At 28.3% G+C, this 10578-nt stretch overlaps 1 protein-coding gene across 2 annotated transcripts in view; it reads left to right on the forward strand.

Moving 5' to 3' along the window:
• Positions 1–5034: 5034 nt before the first annotated feature.
• Positions 5035–10578, forward strand: part of LOC112210774 (uncharacterized) — a 208844-nt gene continuing 203300 nt past the window's right edge. The window contains exon 1 of one of the 2 annotated variants that reach the window (XM_067050742.1): positions 5035–5117. The gene's annotated coding sequence lies outside the window, so the exon portion shown is untranslated. The remainder of the gene's footprint in view (positions 5118–10578) is intronic. The other variant, XM_067050744.1, reaches the window with a different exon arrangement.

Consider the following 10578-nt stretch of genomic DNA (forward strand, 5'->3'; position numbering starts at 1 on the left):
TAAATAGTTGTAAACTATTTTTGTTTCACTATTGACCGCAACCCTGACCATCTCCCTATATATTATAAAAAAACATTTGATACGAAAATAAAAGTTATAAACTACTATATAGTACATTAAACTAGCTTATGGCGAATATAGTCTAATGGTTCCTCAGACATATTTTATCATAAATAATTTTCTAAACTTGAAATCAACATTTTGTGAATTTATTCTAGCAAGTCTCATAAAATTACTACTCCTGCAAAGATAAACGTAATAAACTACATTTTAGCAAATTTACTCTTCTTTAAATGATGTTTTATAAGGTTTTAGTGTTGTTGGTAGTTTTAAAGATTTAGAGCTCCGAATAAAAAATTAATTTTTTTTAAACGTTTTGCCACATTAAACGTTTTTAAACAGCCACCATTTTTTATTTCCCCTAACTATACTTTTTTTTTTTTTTTTCCTCTCTTGGGATCTCGGACTTAAGTGTTTAACCATGTCGCACGGTCAGTGACAGTATAGCTCCATACAGAATTATATGAAATACTTCATTTCGCAATTATTATAAATTATATTTGATAATAAAGTTTAAAATAATTTTAAAAAGTTTTAGATTAGATTGCTTTTTCTCAACGAGTTACAAAGAATTTTGATCTGAAGCTTCTCAATCGCAAATTTCAAACCACATTGTTAGACATACTATAAAAGTAATTGTAGTATCTAGGAGAAAATAATGGTCCGGAGGTACCGAACCAAACTTGGAATAGTTTTATATTTAGGAGTATGGCTGTAACTTATAGGGGGGGGGAGGGTGGTTTCGGTGATTAAGGCAGTTTTTCCAGAAATTAGTTCTTTTCTTAAACATATTTGGAAATCTCACCTTTCTTATAAATAGCCTTTATATGCAATTTTGTGTATAGGTAACCTCTAAGAATAATATTTCACCAAAATTTTCACAGTTCGAAGTAGGTTCTCAAATTAAAAAAAAAACAATTTGGGTTTTTCAAATTAAGGAGAATCTCCCAATGTCCTACCCCCTTACCGACGTCCCTGTTAATTCCCCCTCCACGAGTTGAAAAAAAAAATCCTTGTTTAACAAGGTTTAAATCCATATTAATTATGTTCAGGTTTGTTACAAATAAGGTGAGATCTATCACCAATTTTATAAAATAATGATGTGTTTTCCAATTCTGTCCATATCATAATTATTAAAAATATATACAAAAAATATGTAATATGAGTATAACAAATAACATTCTGTTAAAAAAAAATTAATAAATGTTTTATGAAAGACAAGTTTATTATCATAAAGTAAATAGTCTAAAAAATAAATCTAATTTCAAAACTAGTTATTTGAGCAATTTTTTTTTCATCACCAGCTTTATTAGATATTTTTATTACTTCAAGTCAATTTGTGAATTTCACTATTTTTATAGGAGATTAAGTGATCGCTATTATAACTATTTTTTTTTAAATGGTTAGTTGACCTTTATAGAAGTAAATGAAAGTTTATTATGAAAGTTGGGCACTAAACAGCCACTTTCTAGTATTACTAGCAATCATTTTTACTTATTTTATTAATAACGTATTGAGTATTTTTATATAATAATAAAAATACTGAATATAGCTGGCAATAAAACAGTTATTATTCTTAAAATTATTAAAATGGTTTTGAATATCGTTTAGTAGGCAACTTCCATATTAATAATCTTATTTTAATTTTTTTTTAAGTAGACTTTCATTAGTTATTCTAATGTTAAGTAATGCAATTTACATATTTTTTATAAATATGAAATTTATGTTAACAAATTTGTAATTACTTTGGCTGGAAACACTGATACTTTGAGACAGAATTTCACATTACATTTTTTAGTGAAATGGATGCGGAACTCATCCTACAAGAGAACTCAATTCAATATTGACTGAAAGTTTCTTAAACAGGGAAAACCTTCTAAGAGTGGGAACTCTTGTTCAATAAGTGATTAATAAAAAAAATAAATAAATAAAAGAAAAGAAATTGCAAATAAATCAGGGTTTTATGAAAAACAAAACTTTGTGCTATTTAGCCGCTTCAAAACCCGTTCAAATGGTATATTAAATATATATTTAACAAAGATAAATTCAAATTTTACTTTCACTTATCTATATATGGAATATGTAGTAAGGAATAGTACAGCGGTCGTGCAAAATTTCGACGGAAATACACGTTTTGAGGTTCCTTGAGTCCAAAAAAAAAAACTAGTCACGTAAAATAGTTTGTATGTCTGTTTGTGCACAACCTAATTTAAAACGAAAGTGGTCCGAAACTAATATTACATATTTAAGAAGAGTTATTTTCCTGGGATGAGACAGCAACTTTATAGAAGTGTCACTGTATAGAATAGATTTTTCATATTTTTGTTTATTTTCTCAAAACCGGCTCAAATGATTTAAATTAAACTCGCTATGTCAACGTAAAATTAAATGACCTTAGAAGTCAGATAGATTTCATCTTCATTAAAGTAGTCTGGCTGGGCTCAAATGCGTATTTTTCAAAGAATCTTCCCCTAAGGTTTCTTTAATTTTATTTATCTAAAAAAATATAAACAGTTTTAATTGTAAGCAATATTAAACTATGGATAAATACAAAACAAACTATGGATATAATATTAAAGAATTTTATGATTAATTTAAAGGAGGAAAAAGGAAAATTGATGAGAAGAGTTGAGACCATCCGAACATTCACATTGCATTTTTTCCCAATTTTTTTTTTTTTTTTGAAAACCATAACACTAGTAAAAACTCAGCAATATTCACAAACTTTGTGGACATATGTAGGGTGGTAAGTGAAAGTGCCCAATTTTTATTTCAAGAAATATTTATAAGATAATTATTATAATATAATTATTATTTATATTTATATTATAATATAGCCCAATTTATAATGATGGTACTTGGAGTTAATAACAATGATGAAGGCCTAACGAACCCGATTGTTCGATGCCGATACCATTAATCGCTCTCTACATACATTCTTCCAGTGATGAATCTCCAAACTCCATTGCGTTAAAGCTGATTTAGTAGCATTCTAATAAATCAGTTTTAACGCAATCCTCCTATCTACGTTTCGGTCACCCGTCGGTTCAGTGTTTATTAACATTTTAGGATCCGCTCATTACTAAGCCTTATAATCTTATACGCCGCAATGCTAAAACTTGAATTATATTTACCGAGTGTAGATCCCTTTGTTCAGTGTTGTGTAGTCTTCTAAATTCTCTCGTTAATACATTCTTTTTCGGTCCGAATATTTTACTTTATTATCGAAAACCTTCAGGCTCTTTTCATTCCTTAGGGTACTTATAATTACCTAACTTAAATAGTTTTTAATTTATTGGTTCTTATTCCAAAAAAACTCGACTAGATTAAATAAAATAGAATAAAATATATAAATTTTTCGCTCATTATCTTCGTCTTCTCTGGTATTAAGAATTTAAAAAAAAAAAAAATAATAATAGTAAAAACTCAGCAATACACAAACTTTGGGGGCTTATGTAGGGTGGTAAGTGAAAGTCTCCAAATTTTTTTTTAAGAAACATTAGTCTATTTTACTATGATAGCACTTAGTTGTTGTTGTTGTCAGGGGCTTTAGGGCGTAAACCCTGAGGTCATCAACGCCCAAGTTTCGTGCTTTATAATTCTATTTAATTTATATTTATAATTCTATTTCACTTTATTTTTCTCTTTAAATAATTACGAAAAAAAATTAGATAATTACTTCTTTTAGAATTTTTTAGTACGTATAACAAATTTTCTGGTTTAAATCTTATTCAAAAGGCCATTCCTTTTTAAGAAAACCAATACCATTTCCACGTTCTCCTGGTCATCATTCAGAGCATCCGGATACACTCGGTCCTACTCCCAATCTATTTAAGTTCATGGAATAGAAATGACATTTTTCAAATATGTGACTGAACGTAAGTACACTGTTGCAGTATTGACACAGCCACCGCTGCTTACTGATCAGATATTTATGAGTTAAACTTGTATGACCTATTCTCAATCTGGCAATAGCTACCTCTTCTCTGCGATTGGAACGGTTTGATGAGGTCCATGGCTTAATGGTTTTTTTAAATAGTTTTTAATTTGCTTGGCGGGCTTTCATTCCACATGGCTTGCCACCAAGATGATATTTCATTTTTCATCGGAAGACTTATTTCTGGGGGTGTCAGAATGGCCGCGCCTTGACCTGGAAGAGCAAGTGCTTGTTTAGCTGCAATGTCCGCTAGTTCATTTCCAGCGATCCCCACGTGACCCGGCACCTATATAAAGAAAACAATTTTTCCCAAGTTTTCGAGCATGTTAGTATAATTGTGAATTTTTATGATTGCCGGGTGTTTCGGGTAAATGATCTTCATAGATTTTAGTGATCTTAAAGAGTCGGTAATGATAACTATGTTAGTATGCTTCACTGTCATGGAGAAGTGGAGTGCTGAGGCTATTTAAATTCAGCTGTTTATACACTGCATAATTTATGCAGTTTTATTTTTAATAACACTTAGTTTTAATTACCTAACTTAAATTAATTTTCATTTATTGGTTCTTATTCCCAAAAAACTCGTCTAAGTTAAATAAATTAGAATTAAAAATATAAATTTTCTCCTTTTCTTTAGGGAATCGGACTCAATATGAACTTTTTTTGTTCTTTTTGGCATGTACTTTACACTGCTTAAGTGCTTAAGTACTCTGTATACAATAAAGCACTCTGTATACAAACAAAATCGTGATAATCGGAGTGACACGTCAAAACCCAAAGTAACATAAAATACTAACATAGTACCATAATTGGATACATTAAAAAAAAGGTCATCAGCTATAAACACTCCTATAGCAACGATCTTGTACACTCAATTCTTCAGAAAGCATTGATCTTGTGATGGAAAATGATACATAAAACACTTTATAAAATTAATCTAATTATATGAGCATTGGCCCTTAAGACATGCCTAAGAGGGAAATAGGGAATGTTGATAAGGGAAATATTCCCTACCGTAGTGGTGGGGATTTTAAAGAGGCATCTTGGCCAGTCCCGCGTGTGCTCTGGTGTTGAGTGGTTGTCTGTGTTTTGAGCTCGCTCTTGTGGATAACGTCTTCAGGTCAGTGTGTTTTGTAATTATTTATCGATATTATTCACTAACTGCTATGAATATTTAATTATTGATTTAATCCCAACAAACAATATCCATTTCCGATGTAATACAAGCCTTCCTTTAAACGTGAGCTTTTATCTGTATCTCTTATCAGACATGATAACGCGTTCCATTTACTTTTGTCTTATTAAACAACTAATTTTTTTTTCGTTATTACATATTAAAGTAATTCTTTGTTAGTTTTATTATTTGATAACAACAAACACATCGATTATTGTCACTGAGTTCCTTGTCATAGCTAATATTTAATTTATATTATATCGATTTGTAAATGGTTATTTTGTGATTTTTAGAAATCTACACTTTTAAATGTTTACTAGCTGTCACTCTCACTGTGTACTCATGGTATGTTATTCTGTCAACACTCCCAGTTTCCCTGGGTCGCCTATGAAATAAAAGTGTCAATGAGTTTTAATTTTCATATGATTATCCCGTTTCTCACGTGGACTGACATTTGTAATGCTACACCTGAATGGTCAGTATGTTAATGAGCTTATTAACATATTTTGTCAGAAGAATTCCATTAAACAATTTCAAATTAAATGTACAAATCGTAATTACTATTTTACTTAGTATACACCGATTTCTAGCATATTTTTTGTCAATACTATCAGAGATAATTTAAAATTTTATAGGTTTTTACCCATTGAATTATCTAAATTATAATCGGGTAATTTTCAACGTCGAAGTGATTCAGTCGGGAATCAGTTAATGAATTCCTATAGCAGTACGTGTTTTTTATACAAACAAATTTACGGAATCAGGTCAGTATATTTAGTCTGATTAGATAGTGATTTAAATATTTTGTTTTTATATAACATTTAAACAATTTTTGTTCAATATAATGAGTCCATTTATATAATTATTGAATTAGAATGCAAACTGTCGGATTGCTTTTGTAGTAATGAATCAGAAATAAGGCATGGATTAAGATCAACACTGCATGCTGCAATTCAATGCAACTGTTGCATACGAGCAACAGTCATTTCCTGTTAGTATTTGCATTTACTATTAATTTAAAAAAATTAATGGTTAATTTTAATGTTCATTAAGAGCTATTAAATTATTGATGTTTCTAATAATCAATGTTATTGATAAATTCAGACAATATTTGTTTATTTACTTACCATTTTTACGTACCATTTTTTTTCATTTATATTGTAAATGTTTTCTTTTCTTATTGCTTTTTTAGAATTGACAAGAGAAGTTTGTTGAGAATATTTTTTCGGTTGATAAGTTTGTTAAAACTTTTGCTAAGTTACCTATATATGGAATATTTAGTAATTAAAAGTATTGCAATCATGCAAAATTTTGAGTTAAAATTTTCAATAGATATACACGTTCTGAGGTTCTCTGTGTCCAAATAAGCAAGTTGTCTGTGTGATTGAACATCCTAGCTCAAAAAAAGAATATCTTGTGGAACTGAAATTACATATTTAAGGTGAGTATATAACCGGGACGTGGGAGCAAAGTTTATGCAAAAACTGACTGGCTGGAAGTACAACTATGTAGAATCGATTTTTTATATTTTTAACTTCCTCCAAAACAGCTCTGAATTGATAGATTTATTTATTGATAGATATTACAATCTGCCACACAGTTGTGGGCAATAGGTAATAGTGATGAATGATCTCATACAAACTAAAATAAAAAGAATAAAAAAAATAAATAAATAAAAAATACGAATATAATAATAATAATAAAATAAAAAAAAAAATAAATAAAAAAACTCTCTTAAAATATACAAGAGACAAGATGAACATAATCAAACTATCTGTATGAAAAATAAATAAATAAAATAACATAATCAAAAACAGCTCTAAGGATATTGAATGAACTCGGTGAATCAACGAGCAATTAAGAGTTTTTTTTTAATATTCGACAAGTCTCATCCTCATTGACATAGTATAACGATTTAAATGCAAAATTTTCATAAAGTTTTCAACGAAAGTAGCTTTTATTTTGTTTATATGAAAAAAAAAACTTCACATTGTTATTAATACTGATCAATGTATAAATCCAAAACATTAACTAATTTTATGGATAGCTAATAAAAAAAAAAAAAAAAATGCATAATGAGGTGTAAATAGTTGACCGTAGATTAATTCAAGAAAATGGTCGGGGGTGCGTTATCAAAAATATACAAATAAACGAAGCTTATTATGTCTTATTTTCATTTATTTGTATATTTTTGCTGAGCATATTACCGACCATCTTCTCAGAAAAATTGATAGATCCTTTATTTATAACCTCTTCAGTTCCTTGAGTTAATATTGTTTAAATAAATAAAATTGTATTCATTTTAGTCTCAAAACATTTTTTATTTTTAAATTGTTATTTTTAAGTTATTTTTTAAATGATGTCCTAAAATTGTAATAAGATTGTCCTAGGGGATGGCCGAATTGGCCGGAACGTCGAACTTATTAAGGAATTAAAAATATTTTGAGACTAAAATGGATAAATTTTTATTTATTTTAACAATAGATACATCCTATTCGATCCGGAATAGCCGAAACCATCCGATCTTACCCGATTGCATGACGACTTCTTTATCTTTTTTTAAACTGTTGTATTCTTGGCAGGAATAAAATCCCTAAAATACGAATTTTTATCGCAGCAGAAATTAAAAATTTTTGTTTATAATCTTTGTCTCTAGGTGTTTAAATTATTATTTTATTTTTTCGAAAATTATTAAAATAGTCATAGGTTCAACATAAGCCCACCAATCTACACAAAACATGGGAACGTATGTACAGTGTCAGTTGTGTAATGCGCGCACTGAACTATTTTTTTTAATTTACACAAAAGCCCATTACCAAATAATTACCAATTCTGAACAAAAAAAAAACTTTATATATAAATTATTCACGAATTTTAATGCTAGAATTTAAAGTTCGCTTATCATTGCTATAATTAAAATAATAGATACTTATACAATCATCGAATATTCTTATCAGGTTTTCATAAAATGCGCCTACTATCACAGTACGTTATTTGCAGATTATAAGATCAGTTCACTGCGTCCAATTCATTTAAGATACACAAAAATTAGATTAACTTAAAATATGACGAAACTTGTTATAATATGAAAGGCAATATAGTTTAAATGTTGCAGGTGCGACTAGTTATATTTTAATAAAATTTAAAATATTTCGAACTTTAACTGGTTAAAATATTTATAATTATATTGTAACTTATTATTTTTTATATTTAAATAATTAAGATTCGATTTAAAAAAAAATAATGAAAATTACTTGTTATGAATAACAATATATATTTTTTTAATCGTGGAGGTCAGTCCGTCAAATATATTTTTTTAGAACAACTAGACATTTTAAATCATGTTGTGAGACTCTTAAGTTCAAATATTAAAACAATTAATTTTTATCATTATTACCTATTGAAATTATAGGAACCAGATTAAACAGTTTTAGTATAACTTGACAAATATTGAAGTATTTACTAGCAATTCAAATCCGAGAGATAATATAATAAAATAACATTAAAAATTTTTGTTACATTGATTTTATTTCGCTGTTTCATCTTCATTCCTTTTCGAAGGCATAGATTTTTTAACATTCCTCAGTTCTTCTTAATTCCACCTAACAGTTGATTCCAGTGCGTTGTGATAATTTTGATTTTTTTTTTATATATGTTTACTGAAATTTATAACTTTCAGTATATTACATAATAACACATTCAGTAAATTTGATGTAAGTTATAAAGGAGTGATACAGATGTGTAGTAAAACTACCAATTGCTAGAACTGTAATAACGTTTTTACAATAGAAGGTCTCGTGGCCATCTTCTTTTCAGGCGCCTCGGAGGATTTTCAGGACTGGAAGCGGAAGCAAGGTTAAAAACTAGTGGGTAGGGAATTTATAATGAAAGGAATATCTGGTTCGGGCTAGATCGGTTACATAAGGAACATTAAGGTCTTTATGAATGATTTTATTTGTAACAAAGTAAGGAGCATTGAGGATTTTACGAAGGATTTTTGATTGTAAGGATTTATTACAAGAGCCCAAGAGGAGAAAAAGGGCAGTTATCTCACCACAATTTTTGATTACTTTAATGAAAGCTATGTATAATTAAGAGTCAAAATTGATAAGTCTGCCAAATATAGGTAGGGGGAATAAAAAATGGCGGCTGTTTCAAAACTATAAAAAAAAACTAATTTTTCATTCGGAAATCTATATCTTAAAAAGTAGGAACAACACAAGAAAATCTAAGAGAACGTCATTTAAAGAAGAGTAAATTTGCTAAAATATGAGCCTTAATAGAGTTATTTACGTTAAATAGTTTTCGAGATATAGCTTTTTAAAAACCAACATTTCATAAAAATGTTGAAAGGGACGTACTGAAAGGTCAGTTGTTAGTGAATTTATTTTGAAAAATGTATATCTCAAAAACCATTTGCCGTATTGATGTCTATTAGCACTCAAATTAAAGCTAGTTTAATGAACTATAACGTAGTTTATAATGTTTATCTTCGTAGGAGTAATAGTTAAAATGAAATTCGCTAAAATAAATTGATTTAAAGTTGTTCCGACAAATTTTCATTTGCCAAATTTATATTCATATGTGAATATCATAAAAACTACTAACCCTACAAAGATAAGTGTCATAAACTACTTTATAGTAAGTTAAATTTCCTTTATTTTCAGTGTTGGCAGACATATGTGCGTTTTGTGGATCTAGAGATATATTTTTCAAAAATTCAACATTTTATACGAACAACTAGAAATTAACATTTTTTGAGTTTATTTTGTCAAATATCATAAAAACTACTACTCCTACAAAGATAAACATAATTAACTATTTTATAGTAAATTTAACTAGCTTTAATTTGAGCGCTGGCAGACATCTGTACATCCAATGATTTCTGAAATGCAGTTTTTCATAAATCAAACTTATTGTCCGAACAACTATAAATCAATTTTTTTTAGCAAATATCATGAAAACTACTATTCCTCCCAAGGTAAAGGTCAGAAACTTTTTTATAATCCATTAAACTAGATTTGATTTGAGTGCTACTAGATATCTGTACGTCACGCGCAGTTCCTGAGATATAGATTTCTCAAAATAAAATTCAATTTTGACTAGTAATTATACCTAGTTTTCATTAAAATAATAAAAAATTGGAGTGAGATAGGCAGTTATCTCACTCCAATTTTTTATTATTTTTCTTTCCGGCTTTTGTTCTAATTGGATACGAGAGGAATTCGAAAGTTTAATTTTGATGGCAAATCATGTTTTAGTTTAGACCCTTTTTTAAGGTAAAAATCGCCAAAAAACGTAAACTATATTAGTAATTATATATATATAATTTGTATGGTAACACAATTTTTTACTGTTTTCAAAATTTTGAAAACAAACAAATATAATTTTTAACAATTACTACAAT

Source organism: Halyomorpha halys, unplaced genomic scaffold, assembly GCF_000696795.3.
Source record: "Halyomorpha halys isolate HHAL.00 unplaced genomic scaffold, Hhal_1.1 Scaffold761.1, whole genome shotgun sequence".
Classification (NCBI taxonomy): domain Eukaryota; kingdom Metazoa; phylum Arthropoda; class Insecta; order Hemiptera; family Pentatomidae; genus Halyomorpha; species Halyomorpha halys.